At 42.3% G+C, this 14295-nt stretch overlaps 1 long non-coding RNA gene across 1 annotated transcript in view; it reads left to right on the plus strand.

Moving 5' to 3' along the window:
- LOC122560339 overlaps window positions 1–13703 on the plus strand; it is a 21143-nt gene extending 7440 nt beyond the window's left edge. Inside the window, exon 3 of the long non-coding RNA XR_006314716.1 lies at window positions 12279–13703. This is a non-coding gene — a long non-coding RNA (uncharacterized LOC122560339). The remainder of the gene's footprint in view (window positions 1–12278) is intronic.
- The last annotated feature ends 592 nt before the right edge of the window (window positions 13704–14295 follow it).

Consider the following 14295-nt stretch of genomic DNA (forward strand, 5'->3'; position numbering starts at 1 on the left):
ATCGCGCATATAGATAGATACACATACACACTCACAATCTCTAACACTTACACAAACACCCCCACATCACACATATAGATAGACAGATACACACACACCCCAACACTCATAAACACCCCCACATCACACACATAGATAGACACATACACACACACATACCCCAACAGTCACACAGACACCCCCACATCACATGCATAGATAGAGAGATACACACACACACCCACACCTCAACACTCACATAAACACCCCCACATCTCACACACAGATAGACAGGTACACACACACACACACCTCAACACTCACACAAACAGCCCCACTCATGCGCATAGACAGACAGATACTCACACAAATACCCCCACATCACAGACATAGACAGACAGATACTCACACACACACAAACACCCCCACATCACACACATACACACACACACATATCTCTGTCTATTCTGTCAAATCCGTTAATCATCTCAAACACCTCAATTAGACCATCCCTTAATCTTTGCAACTCAGTGGAACACAAGTCCTATGTATGTGACCTGCCCTAGATTATAACCGATGTATCTCTAAGAATTTCTCATTTTGTATTATGTTAAGATCAACCCACCCACGCTACACAATAGCTCGACTGGCTGCTGCCAAAATAGAGCTTTTTGTCCACTCTAAGAGTTTGGCCATAACCAGGTTTTCTGGATGGCAATGAGGGATCCATAACAATATGACCATTTTTCCAAATGACTGTTGCCACTTCAAAATGGTCTGAGAGACTGACAAGCATCCATTGAACAAGACTTCGGAGAGATTGACCGGTGCCCGTTGAACTAGATTTTCCAGTGACCAGTTTTCATTGAACTGGACACCTGGAAGAGTGACCAGGAAGTTGTACCGGACACCAGATAATCATTGCATTTTGAAGAGAAAAGGGACTGTGTGAGGATGAATATCAGTGTAGTCTATTGACAACTGTAATCCCAGTGATATTGACAGCAGCAGACGGATGCTGAGAAACCAATATTTTTGGCATGGTGTTCAATGCAGCTTTTCTGTTGAAGGTTTGATATAATTTGTTAGCGGACTGTGAGCTTGTAGCTATCACATAAGGCATTGTTTTAACTGATTGAGGAAAGCTGGAGTAAGGGGATTTGGCTATGCAGCTGGTTAACACTGTCTTTTTATCTCTGGGATCTGGGAATAAACTCAACTCCAGAATGAAATCTGTACTGTCTGTAATCTGGTTTCAGACAATGCTAACCTAGTTTCTGGTGACTTTAGAACTAAATCTTGCAGAAAACTGGCTGCAACGCATACTTTGTTTGCAGTCTCTCAATTGATAACCACACGAGGGCTGAATATGTACATGCCTGGATTCTGAGTAAATATTAGGTAGGCTTTCTGCTGCCCACTGTCACCCTGACCCATGTGAGGAGATGTCGATAGCTAGATAGACAGCAGAATTGATGCCTCAGTCTATCCTCACACTATCCTAACATTACAGAAAATATGAAAATGCTGGAAGAACTCACCAGGTCTAGCTGCCTCTCTGAAGACAGAAACAAAGTTAACATTTCGAGTCTGGTCTGCCTGAAGTCTGTCCTGAAGAAGAGACATATCAAACTCAAAATGTTAACTCTGTTTCTTTTTTCCGCAAATTCTGCCAGACCTGCTGAGCTTTTCCAGCACTTTCTATCTGAATTTTAGATTTCTAACATCCAGAACGTTTTGCTTTTGTTACACCCAGACCCATGGGATCTAATGGTGAGTAATTATCCTCTTCCCAAAAAGAATGACTGGAATAAAAATAAAGACCTGGTTCAGTGTCCTTCTCCTTGTTTCAGATTCTGTTTCACGGGCGTCAGGCACAGGTGTGGTCACTTAGTCTGGTGTGACGTACGAGAAAGCTTTCGGTTCCAGTAAATGGCAATTCCCATTACTGAAGAACTGCTCGGGGGAATAGATTACATCCTTCCATCTGAGAAGCAAAATTACCACACCGTCTTCCTGAAAAATCCTACCTCAAGCTGCAATAAGATTGGAAGTTTCTTATCCTGGCAGAGGATAATGCTGGGGCTACCTCCACACACATCCATAGCCTCTCAGTTGTTAGTGCAGAATATGATCTTGGCTTCTCACTGCCTTTATCCACTTGGAACTGAACCAGACAGACCATAGTAGTCAGCCCCACCTTCAGTCCTCAGTCTGTGCTCTGTTATGGCTTAGGGGAGCAGCATTAATGGTTCTTCAGTTGGTCTTGATGCCCTGGGTTAGGAAATGTGATCAAACAAATCATAAAAAGATCAATAGCCATTAATTAGTTTGGTTTGAGAGATGAACATTATAATTTTCTAAATTTCCCTGCATTTATTGAGGTTCTAGTCAAGAATAAGAAGATCAAAGTTTGTGAGAAGATTTGTAGCTCGGGTGCTCGTTGTTGTTGTTCTGTTCGCCGAGCTGTTGTGAGCGTCTGTAATCATTACCTGGATCTTCCTGAATCTGTTCTGTCTGGCTGTGTCCCTGGCCTGTGGGTTGTTGATTGGCGGTCTGTATCTGACACATGGTGGAAGGATTCGATTCTTTCGGCATTCATGCAGGAACCGGAGTTGTTAGTATGAGGCGCTTAGGCAGTTGGCACAGGATTCCCATTTCCTGGCTTGTCTTAGCGTCTCTCGCCCATAGGTGTTCAAGGTTTGTGAGAAGATTTGTAGCTCGGGTGTACAGGAAAGCCACACACACAGACTAAGTCCTAAACTACAAAAGCAACCACCCCAACACACACAAAAGAAGTTGCATCAAGACACTATTCAAAAGGGCCACAACACACTGCTACACCAGAACTGCAAAAAGAGGAAGAAGAACACCTATACAATGTATTCGCCAAAAACGGATACCCGCGCAATTTCATCAACAGATGCCTAAGGGAACGACAACGGAACGAGGACTTGCCGCAACCCAAAGGACTAGCCACACTACCATACATCAAGAGCATTTCTGAACTGACAGCCAGACTACTGCGACCCCTAGGACTCATAACAGCACACAGACCAACAGCCACTCTCAGACAACAACTCACCCGAACGAAGGACCCGATACCCAGCATGAGCAAAACCAATGTAGTGTACAAAATCCCATGCAAGGACTGCACAAAACACTACATAGGACAAACAGAAAGACAGCTAACGATTCGCATCCATGAACACCAACCAGCCACGAAACGACACGACCAGCTATCCTTAGTAGCCATGCACGCAGATGATAAGCAACATGAGTTCGACTGGGACAACACTACTATTATAGGACAAGCCAAACAGAGAACAGCCAGGGAATTCCTAGAGGCATGGCACTCATCCACAGATTCAATCAATAAGCACATCGACCTGGACCCAATATACCGGCCACTGCAGCGGACAGCTGGAACTGACACCCGGAAGCGGCAGATTCAAACCACTACAAATGCCGGAGGAAAGATCACAGAAGCGCTTCACAGGAGGCTCCTAAGCACTGAGGATGTCACCTGGACAGGGGACGAAACGTCTGCAACACAAATTCCCACCTCGGCGAACAGAACCACAACAAGAATAAGAAGAATCATATATTAGATACAAACAACGATGTTCAAATTAATATCTTGAAGAGTATAAAAAATATAGGGGCATTCTTAAGAGGAGGTCAGGAGGCAGAGGGAGGACATGAGATAGTCTTGGTAAGTAAAGTTAAGGATAATCCAAAGAGATTCTACAAGTACATTAAAAGCAAGAGAGAGAGTAGGTCCCCTTAAAGATCAAAGAGGTCACCTTTGTGTTGAATCTTAGGAGATGGGAGAGATATTAAATGAATATTTTGCATCAGTTTTACTGTGGAGAAAGAAATCGATGGTAGAGAACTGGGGAAATAAATATTGATGTTTTGAAATCAGTTGACATTACAGAGGAAGAAGAGCTGATGATCTTCAAAAATATGAAGTTGGATAAATCTCCAGGATGTGATCTGGTGTATCTCAGGATTTTGTAGGAAGTTAGGGAGGAAATTGCAGGGCTCCTTGCAGAAATATGTATATTGTCTATAACGACAGATGTATATCATCTATATGTCATCTGTATATCGTCTATATGTATATCGTCTGTAACGACAGATGTATATCATCTATATGTATATCGTCTGTAACGACAGATGTATATCGTCTATATGTATATCGTCTGTAACGACAGATGAGATCCCGAATGACTGGAGAGTGGCAAATGTTGTGCCTTTTTTTTCAGAAAGGATGTAAGGAGCAGCCTGGGGACTATAGACCTTGTGAATCTGATATCGGTGGAGGGTAAGTTGTTGGAAGTGATTCTGAAAGATAGGATTTATATGCATTTGGAGAGGCAAGGAATGATTAGGGATAGGCAACATGGTTGTGTGCAAGGGAAATCATGTCTCACAAACTTGATTTGAGTTTTTTGAGGAAGTAACCAAGAAGATTGATGAGGGTGAAGCTGGTACACATTGTTTACTTGGACTTTAGGAAAGCCTTTGACGTGGTTCTGCATGGTAGACTAATTAGTATTGTTAGATCACATGGGATTCAGGGTGAGTTTGCCAATTGGATACAAAATTGGCTTAATGCAGGAGGTTGAGAGTGATGGTGGAGGGTTGTTTTATGGACTGGAGCCTGTGACCAGCGATGTTCCACAGAGATCAGTGCCACTTCCACTTTTGTTTGTCATTTATATAAATGATTTAAATGAGAATATAGAAAGCATAGTAAGTTTATGGATGAAACCAATATTGGTGATATCGTGGACAGTGAAGAAGGTTATCTGAGATTACAAAGACATCTTGATCAATTGTGACAATGCGCTAAAGAGTGGCAAATGGAGTTTAATTTGGATAAATGTGAGGTACTGCATTTTGGTAAAAGAAATAAAGACAAGACATACACTTAAATGTAGGGCCTTGGGTCGTGTTCACGAACAGAGAGACCCAGGGGTTCATATATAAATATGGTGGTTAAGAAGGTGTTTAGCATGTTTGCCTTCATTGCTCAGCCCTTTGAGTATAGGAGTTGGGACGTTATGTTGAGGTTGTACAGGACGTTGGTGAGGCCCCTTTTGGAGAACTGTGTTCAGTTCTGGTCACCCAGTTATAGGAAGGATTTTATCAAACTGGAGAGGGTTCCGAAGAGATTTACCAGGATGTTGCCAGGTATGGAAGGTTTGAGTTATAAGGAGAGGCTGGATAGGCTGCGACTTTTTTCACTGGAATGTAGGAGGTTGAGAGGTGACCTTACAGAGGTTTAAATAATGAGGGGTATAGATAAGGTGCCTTTTCCCTAAGGTGGAGAATTTCAAGATTGGGCATATTTTTAAGATGAGAGGAGAAAGATTTTAAAAAGACACACGAGGGGCAATTTTTTTGCACAGAGAGTGGTTTGTGTGTGGAATGAACTTCCAGAAGTGGCGGATGCGGGTGCAGTTACAACGTTTGAAAAGACATTTATCTAACTTCATGAATAAGAAGTATTTGGTGGGATATGGACCAAGAGTAGGCAGGTGGGCCAGGTTTAATTGGGATTATGGTTGGCATGGATTGGTTGGACCGAGGGGCCTGTTTCCATGCTGTATGACTCTATGATTCTATTTGAGGAAGGTTCCATTAGAATAAACAAAATGTAATTCCTTTATTCAAAAAGGAAGGAAGACAAATAGCCAGAAATTACAGGCCATTTAGCTTCACATTTGTCATAGGGAAGATATTAAAAGCTAGTACAAAAGAATTTATAAGATGGTAGAGAGCACATCCTGAGTGAGACACAAGGATATTTGGGAATTTGGAGAACAGTAGGAATGTGGTGCGTTGGGGAAGAGTTTTGATTCTTGTTTTTTGGTTTAAAATTTGTAACGTTTTTTGTGGTTTGTATTCTATAGTATTGAGGACCAGAGAATAAAGGCCCTAGGCATTTAATATTCAACGTCTTCCAAAAGGTTTAATTTATAAGGGTAAATGAGGGCAGCAGAGTTTAAGCCCATGGTGTGCTCCTCCTGCTCTCTGTGGGAATTGGGTCCATTCCCTGAGCCTGGGATCAGCATATGTGCAGGAACTGCATCCAGCTGCTGGAAACCTCGTGTTTCGGAACTGGAACAGCAGCTGGAGACACTGTGGAGTATCCACAGGAGGAGGGAATCATGGGGAGTATATACTGAGAGGTGGTCACATCACAGGCTGAAACTTCACAGCAAGGAGGGAAATAGGTGACCACCAGGTAGAGTAAGGGCACTAGGCAGGCAGGCAGGGTAGTGGGGTCTCCCCCTGTCAAACAGATACACCAAATAAAAAGCAAAAGAACTGCGGATGTAGGAAATCAGAAACAAAAACAGAAACTGCTGGAAAAACTCAGCAGACTGGCATCTATGGAGAAAGATCCCTTTAGGAAGGATCGCTGGACCCAAAACATTAATTCTGTTTTCTCTCCATGATGCTACCAGACCTGTTGAGCGTTTCTGTACTTTCTGTTTTTGAAACAGATGTACCACTTTGGATACTGTCAAAGGGAATGACTTCTCTGGGGAAAATAGCAACATCCAAATTTGAGGAACCACAGTTGGTGGTGCTGTCCGGGAGAGCAGGAGAAGATTGGGGTGCAATAGTTATAGGCGATTCAATTGTAAGGGGAATAGTAAGGTTGTTCTGTGGCTGAAAACAAGACTCCAGGATGGTATGTTGCCTCCTTGGTGCTAGGGTCAAAGATGTGCCAAGAGTGGCTATAGGATATCCTCGAGAGGGAGGGTGAACAGCCAGTGGTCATGGCACACATCCGTATAAACGCCATAGGTGAGAAAAGGATAAGGTCCAAAAAGCAGAATGAAAGCCGAGTTAGCAGGTAATTTGGAAAGTAGGAGCTTGAAAGTAGTGAGCTCAGGATTACTGCCTTTGTCACATGCTAGTCAGCGCAAAGCTAGCCACATAAGAGATGGTATGGAGGGGATGTGTTTCAGATTCCTGGAGTCATTAGGACTGATTCTGGAGTAGGGTGAGACCAGTACAAATTGGATGGATTTGACCTGAGTAGAACCGGAACAGTGTTTCCTACAGTGTTGGGGACTAAAACGGCAGAGGAAAAGGGACCTATGCAAGGAGTCAGAGGAAGAGGATTCAAAGTCAAGAACAAAATTCAGAAAGGGGAATCAGAAAAGTGACACAGAGAAATCAAGGACCAAGATCAAGCTGGGACACAGTGAAAAAAATAACACGAAGCAGACATTTTGTGCCTTACTGCACAGATGAATTAATCGCACAATGGGATGAAAACAGTGATGATGTAGTTGGGATTATGGAGACACAGCTGCAGGGTGACCATGGATGGGAACTGAACATCCATTAGTAGTCACTATATAGGAAGGACAGACATAAAGGAAACAACAGTGGAATTACATTGCTGCCGAAAGAAGAAATGAATGCAATAGTGAGGAAGGATATTAATTCCGACAAGGTGGAATCTGAATGGGTAGAGCTGAGAAATACCCTCTCAAACTGCAGGGTGAATTCTATCGTGTAAGGTCACCGGTCCCTAGCTGTCCCTTTACCTCAAGCTCGTTAATGAAGTCTACCTCATTACTCATTACCAAATCCAGCAAAAAACATGAGTGGGAGTTGTACATAGACCCAAACTGTATACATGATGTTGGGAATAACATTAAACAAGAAATTAGAAATGCATGCAATAAAGGAACGTCTGTAATGATAGGAGACTTTAATCTGCATATAGATTGGGAAAATCAAATTAGTCACAATACCAGAAAGGAGGAGATCCTGAAGTGTATATGGATGGATTTCTGGACCAATTCATTGAGGAACCAACTGGAGAACAGTCCATTCTATCTGGGTATTAGTTCATGAGAAAGAAATAGTTGACAATCCAGTTGTGAAAGGCCTTTGGGAATAAGTGACCATAATATGATTGAATTCTTCAGCAAGGTAGAGGATAACATGGTTGATTCAGAGACTGGAACCCTGAATCGAAACAGAGGAAACTACGATGACATGAGGTACAAGTTGGCTATGACAGGTTGGGGAATGTTTCTTCGACAGATGATGGTGGAAAGGCAATGACAAACATTCAAAATGCACCCAGGGTGAACTGCAACGATTGTTCATTCATTCTTGTCTGGCACCAAAGCATAACAGGAAGATTGGCCAAAGGGAAATGAAAAATAGTCCAAGAAAGGCATACAAGTTGGTCAGCGCTAAGAATTGAGAGCAGTTTAGAATTGAGCAAATGAGGACAAAGTAATTGATGCAAACAGGGAAAATAGAGTATAGACTAAGCTGTGGGGAAGATAAAAACTGACTGTAAATGTTTCTATAGGTGTGTAAAGAGAAAAAGGTTGGTGAACACAAATGATGGTCCCTCACAGTCAGAAACATGGAAATTTATAATAGGGAAGAAGGAAATGGCTGGTTCTGTGTTTGTAAAGGAGACTCAAATAGCCTACCAGAAATAATGGGAATCTCAGGGTTTAGTGAGAGTGAAGGACTGAAGGAAGTCAGTATTAGTATGAAATGATGGTAATGAAGGCCACCCAGTAACCTTTACATGATAGAATTCACCCTGCAGTTTGAGACAGAGACAAGCTGGAATCAGATAAAATGGTAATACGATTGAGTCTTCCCTGCTAGCCTCCCCTTCCAATCAGCTCCGCCAGCTCTTCCCTCATTGTAATACCATTACATTTGATTTAAGCGTCTCCCTCTCAAACTGCAGGGTGAATTCTATCGTGTAAGGTCACCAGTCCCTAGCTGTTCCTTTACCTCAAGCTCGCCAATGAAGTCTACCTCATTACTCATTACCAAATCCAGAATCGCCTATTCTCTAGTTGGCTAAACCACAAGCTGCTCCAAAAAAACCACCTTGTAGACATTCCACAAATTTCTTTTCTTGGAGAAAATTACTGCCAAAGCTGGAATCTGTACTGAAAACAGGAGATCACATCAGGTCAGGTAGCATCCATGGAGATAGAAAGCAAGTTAAAGTTTTGATCCTAGACTACTCTTCAGAGCTGATGAAGAGTCATCTAGACTTGAAATGTTAGCTTGCTCCCTCTTCATGGTTGCTGGCCAACCACTGTGATCTCCAGCATTTGTTGTTTTCAGTTATTTTTCTTGAAATCTGCTACCAATGTGACTTTCCCAGTCCCCCTGCATATTGAAGTCCCCCATCATTATTGTAATAATGCCTTTCTTACATGCCATTTCTATCTCCTGCTTTATTTTCTGCCCCATATACAACTCCCATCAGGGTCTGCTTCATTCAGTAATAAACACAAACAAGAAAGCAGAATACAGAATAACACTACTCATAAAAACCAAACCAAAACAGAGAAGAGTTGAACTGGGAGAATGGCCACTCCCCTTTCATTGTAGAAGTGTTTTTTATTTAAATTTTAAAGCCTTCTGCCAGGGCAATATCTGTTAGCTATTATCAAACTGGCCCTGAAACCCTTAAATCCCCTGACTGTTCAGAGTCTGTGTCTTTTACGACCTCCCTGAAAAAAAATCTAAGGACAACATAACCTTGTTAAAAGAGCAGCTTCATCACACTTAACTCTACTCACACAGAATCTACACCTTCTGACCCTAAATCACTTCTTGCTATTGATTTAGTTTTAGTTCTTACTAACAAGGAATCTCTACCCCCTCTCCCCATCTGCCTGTCCTCTCACTAGGACGTGTACTTTTGAATATTCAGTTCCCAGCTTTGATCCCCTTGCAGCCACGTCCCTGTGATACCCACAACGTCGTACCTGCCAATCTCAATCTGCGCTACAAGCTCATTTATCTTGTTTTTTGTACTGTGTGTATTTAAGTATAACACCCTCAGTCCTGTATTGGTTGTCCCCTTTCCCATAGTTGTCCTTTATCTGTCATGCCTGAAGGTGGATTTCTGACCCTTTCCATATTCTCAATCCTATTGCTTCTTCTGGAAAGTAATACCCTCTGCGGAGCCCTCCCTTCCATTAACTTTACCCATAATTTCATACAACTGAACCCACTGTTTAGTTTACGGCCCTATCCAGAGCCCTAGTTGTGGGATTCACCAGGACTCTGGTCCCTGATTCAGTTGGAGCATGGCCCATTGGACCAGCTCCTTTACGCCCAGTACTGGTGCAAATGTCCCATGAGTTTGAACTTGTTTCTCCCACACCAATCTTTGAGCCACACATTTGCCTCTTTAATCTTGTTGACCCTGTGCCAATTTGTTTGTGGTGCAGGTAGTAACCCAGCAACAATTATCTTTCTGGTTCGGATTTTTAATTTAGTCTGAGCTGCTCATATTTCCTCAGCAGAATCTGCTGTGCGTGAAGTTAGATTCCTGACCCTTTCCATTTTCCATCCTATTACTTGTTTAGGAAACTTTAATAACCTCTGCTGAGCCCTCTTCCCCTTTAAATTTGCCCGTGATTTTTCTATACAACTGAACTTCTGTGCTCCCCCAGCTCTTTGCTGTTCAAATTCTCTCAGAAGAGCCTGTTTTCACCTACATCATTCATACGTAGGTAGACTATGACAACTGGACCTTTCCCCTCCTACTCCAAGTCCCTGAACCTAGGCACCTTTATATTACAGTTAGCTGTATGTTAGAATAATGTGTTAAAAAAAGAAAAACGTTATGATAGTTCATTTTTTTTCTTAAGGGGGGGAAGTGTTATGAAGATGTGAGTGTACTGTACCTTTAAAAGAGTTAAAAGATAGCAGTCACAGCACCAAGTGTTCTCAATAAGATATAATGTAACATTTGGTCAAACAACTCAATTAGCTGGTTGCCTGGAAACAAAAACAAATTTGAATTTGACCAATCAATTTAAATGATACCTCAAAATACCAACCTCCAGTCAAGTTTGAATTGAGTATATTGACAACCTTAAAAGTCAATGACAATCCAATGCTTTGGGGGTATAAGACCAGGAAAATATTGAACAGTTGAGAGGAGAACTGCCAAGCCACTAGCATCTGCAGACTGCCCAGAGAATAGCTTTCTTAAAGGTACCTTTTTTAATCAGTAACCGGTGAAGCAGAATCCCCAAGAAGAAGAAAAGAAGACAGGAATACAGAGAAGAAGCCTGGTTTTGAGATAAGAAGTTTTGTAAATCTTAGTCGGGATTTTTATCGGACCAGTATTGTCGAAGGGGAAGGTAAAAGATAGGTTAGAGGAACGAGTTGTAAATAGTTGTTAGTTAATAATTCTCTTTTATACTTTAAGAAATAAAGTTGTTAATTTTTACTTTAACTAATTCTTGGCCTATTGAATTTTCAGATTACTACACGGGATAAATCTTTTCTGTGTTTGTTGCTGGGTTAAATTGAGCAGGAGGGTTTGCCCTGTCTCATAACCAAAGTCAAGTTGAATTCTAACAGTCCAGCTCTGATTTCTTCTGACTTGGTTATCAGTCCAGGCTGAGAACCTCAATATCCCCAAATGTTCCCAATGCGCTTCCACCAATGGCCTCTCTTCCCATACACACACCATTACACCATTATCTCATAGAATCAGAATAAGCCCTCCTCTTCTTTATCCACTCCTGCCCACAATTTACAGCATTGTATATGTTCTAAGATAAGGGGACGTGCAGAGGACTTACTCCCTGGAAGTCAAAAGGACTGCCATGGGTTGGGAGAACAATTATTTGCATGTTGTGGAATTATTGGTAGAAGCTGTTCAGGAGGTTATGTGCATCCATTTTTAAGGGTTTTTTTAATCATGAACTAGTATGAAGATGTGTTTTTGTGATCTTGGAGAAACCTTGGGAGGTAAAAGTAGCTGAGAAATGCCAGTCTCTTAGGAAAATGCCTTTATAGCACTGCTGTGGACTAAGAGGAACAAAGTGCTTCCCCACTGCCCCAAGCCAACCTGTTACCAGTGGAATTGCTCACCCTAACTCCCAGTCTCTTATCTGCCCCCCACCCTACGATCTTCCAAACCACATGTGGACCTACAATTACACCATCTCTAACTGTCTCTCCCCTCTATTCCCCTTTAATTCCTACGCAACCCCAAATTAGACCTTCAAAGATGTCACTAGCTGCTTCTTCCCTCCACCACCCCTCTGTTACGAGCCAGCCTTGTGTTTTGAGTGGGAAACCTGAAGAAACGGTTTAAAAACTGTTGTCAAGGTGTTGGGACCATGCACTGATGTCAGCAGTAGGAGAGAGCAATCTTCGTGACTGGCAGAAATAAATTTGGCTAATTATTGTCCAATGTTTACTGATTTTAACTAATGTTGTGGTTTGACATAATTCCTTAACAGCCAATGGGTGGAGAGCAGAGCAACGAACACAAAGAAGCTGCCGACCCAAGCCAGGGAACACGGGGTAGAGAAATGGAGATGACTACACCAGAGCCAGCTGCTCCCCTCCGTTCACAAGGCCAAACCGAGCCTGGTAACATTCCCCAAATACCCCTTGGGGGCAAGATGGTGGATGACATACGTTTCATGATAACTTGCACGAACTGGTACTGAGCCTTGGGATGCAGCAGGAATCAAGTTGAGGGTGAGCGAGGAGGTGATAGAGTGCAACCTGTGAGTGTCAGCAGTGGATTGGGTTTGGATACCATCATGTCACAGCATTGATACCTTGTACCAATCTGTTCATAATGAGGAGACTTCACAGGTGACTCCTGGAGGACAAGTGGAGCCCCAGTGTCATTTTCAACAACAACATTGCTTATAACAGACAACTGTCTATACTCTAATAGCACTACATCATTCATAAATAAATGAAATGGCAGTTTGCTGATGGTTTGATTATATTTGGATGGAATGATCTGTTCTTTGCCTGTGAACACAGATCCTCATCCATCAAGGATTTAGACCATAAGGTATAGAAACATCAAACCTGCTGTTCTATTTGTCATCACTGATAGGTTTATTAACCCCATTCTCCTATCTTCTCCCCATAACCTTTGATCCCCTTCAAAATGAACCAGAGATTTGAACACAAGGGGAAACGGAGGCTGTTCAGGCCCTCGAACATCTTCTATCATTCAGATAAATCATGGTGGATGTCTTGTAACTCCATTCACCCAACTTGATTCTGTAACCCTTAGTCCCCCTTAATCAACAATCTCTCAATCTCAGGTTTGAAATGGACACTTGGTCTCAGTTGCTTATTGAGAAATAGAGACTCCAATTCCACTTTGGGGACTTTTGAAAGGCCTGGCTCTGATTTTAAGGTTATAGCTTTCTGCTCTGGATTTTCCCCACACTCTTCATCTCCTCCACAATCCCCATCATGTTCACAGTGCTTCCAATCTTTGTGTCAGCTGAACTTGGTAAGTGAGCCCTGGTAAGCAGAAGGTATAAAACCAACTCTTTGGGAACTCCATTTCAAACCATCCTCCAGCCCAAAACTACATTTACCATTACTCTTGTTTCTGTCACTGAGTCAATTACTGTCTCTTTGATTCCATGTTTGTTGTGCAGTATTTTATCAAATGCCTTGAGGAGGTCTGTGTGCAATAGTACCCAACAGTATTACCCTGATCAATCCACTCTGCTACCTTTTCAAAAAACACACAACTCCCCAGTTATTAAAGCACAGTTTGGTCTCAACAATTCCATGCTATTTCCCTCAATTAACCTGCATTCATCCCAAGTAACTATAAAATTTTGTCCCCCAATTATTATTTTGAGAAATTTACATAGTCCTGAAATAAAACTAATTTCCCCGTGGATGCTGGGCTCATCTTTACATTCTTTTCAATCCTCTGGATTTTGAGTGAGTTCTGAATGTGACCTGGTGTAACCATCTGTGGTTACTGTATGTTGAAAAACAATTTTGTTTAGAATCATTCACAGGATGTGGGGGTTACTGGCTGGGCCATCATTTATTGTCCGTCCCTAATTGCCCAAAGGGCTGTTTACAGTCAACCACATTGCTGTGGGTCTGGAGTAAGAATTGCAGTTTCCTTCTCTAAACAGCATGAGTGAACACAAAGGGGTTTTCAACAGCGGTTTCATGGTCATTGTTAGACTCCTAATTCCAGATTTTTATTGAATTCAAATTCCACTGTCTGTCATGGTGGGATTTGAACCCAAGTCTCCAGAACATTACCTGGGTCTCTGGATTAACAGTTGAAAAATGTGGTGCTGGAAAAACACAGCAGACCAGGCAGCATCCGAGGAGCAGGAGAATTGACGTTTCGGGCATAGCCCTTCTTCAGGAATGAGGCTGGTGTGCCAAGCGGGCTGAGATAAAAGATAGGGGGAGGGGCGCTGGGAATACGATAGGTGGAAGGAGGTGAGGGTGATAGGCCGGAGAGGG

Source organism: Chiloscyllium plagiosum, chromosome 20 (assembly GCF_004010195.1).
Source record: "Chiloscyllium plagiosum isolate BGI_BamShark_2017 chromosome 20, ASM401019v2, whole genome shotgun sequence".
Classification (NCBI taxonomy): domain Eukaryota; kingdom Metazoa; phylum Chordata; class Chondrichthyes; order Orectolobiformes; family Hemiscylliidae; genus Chiloscyllium; species Chiloscyllium plagiosum.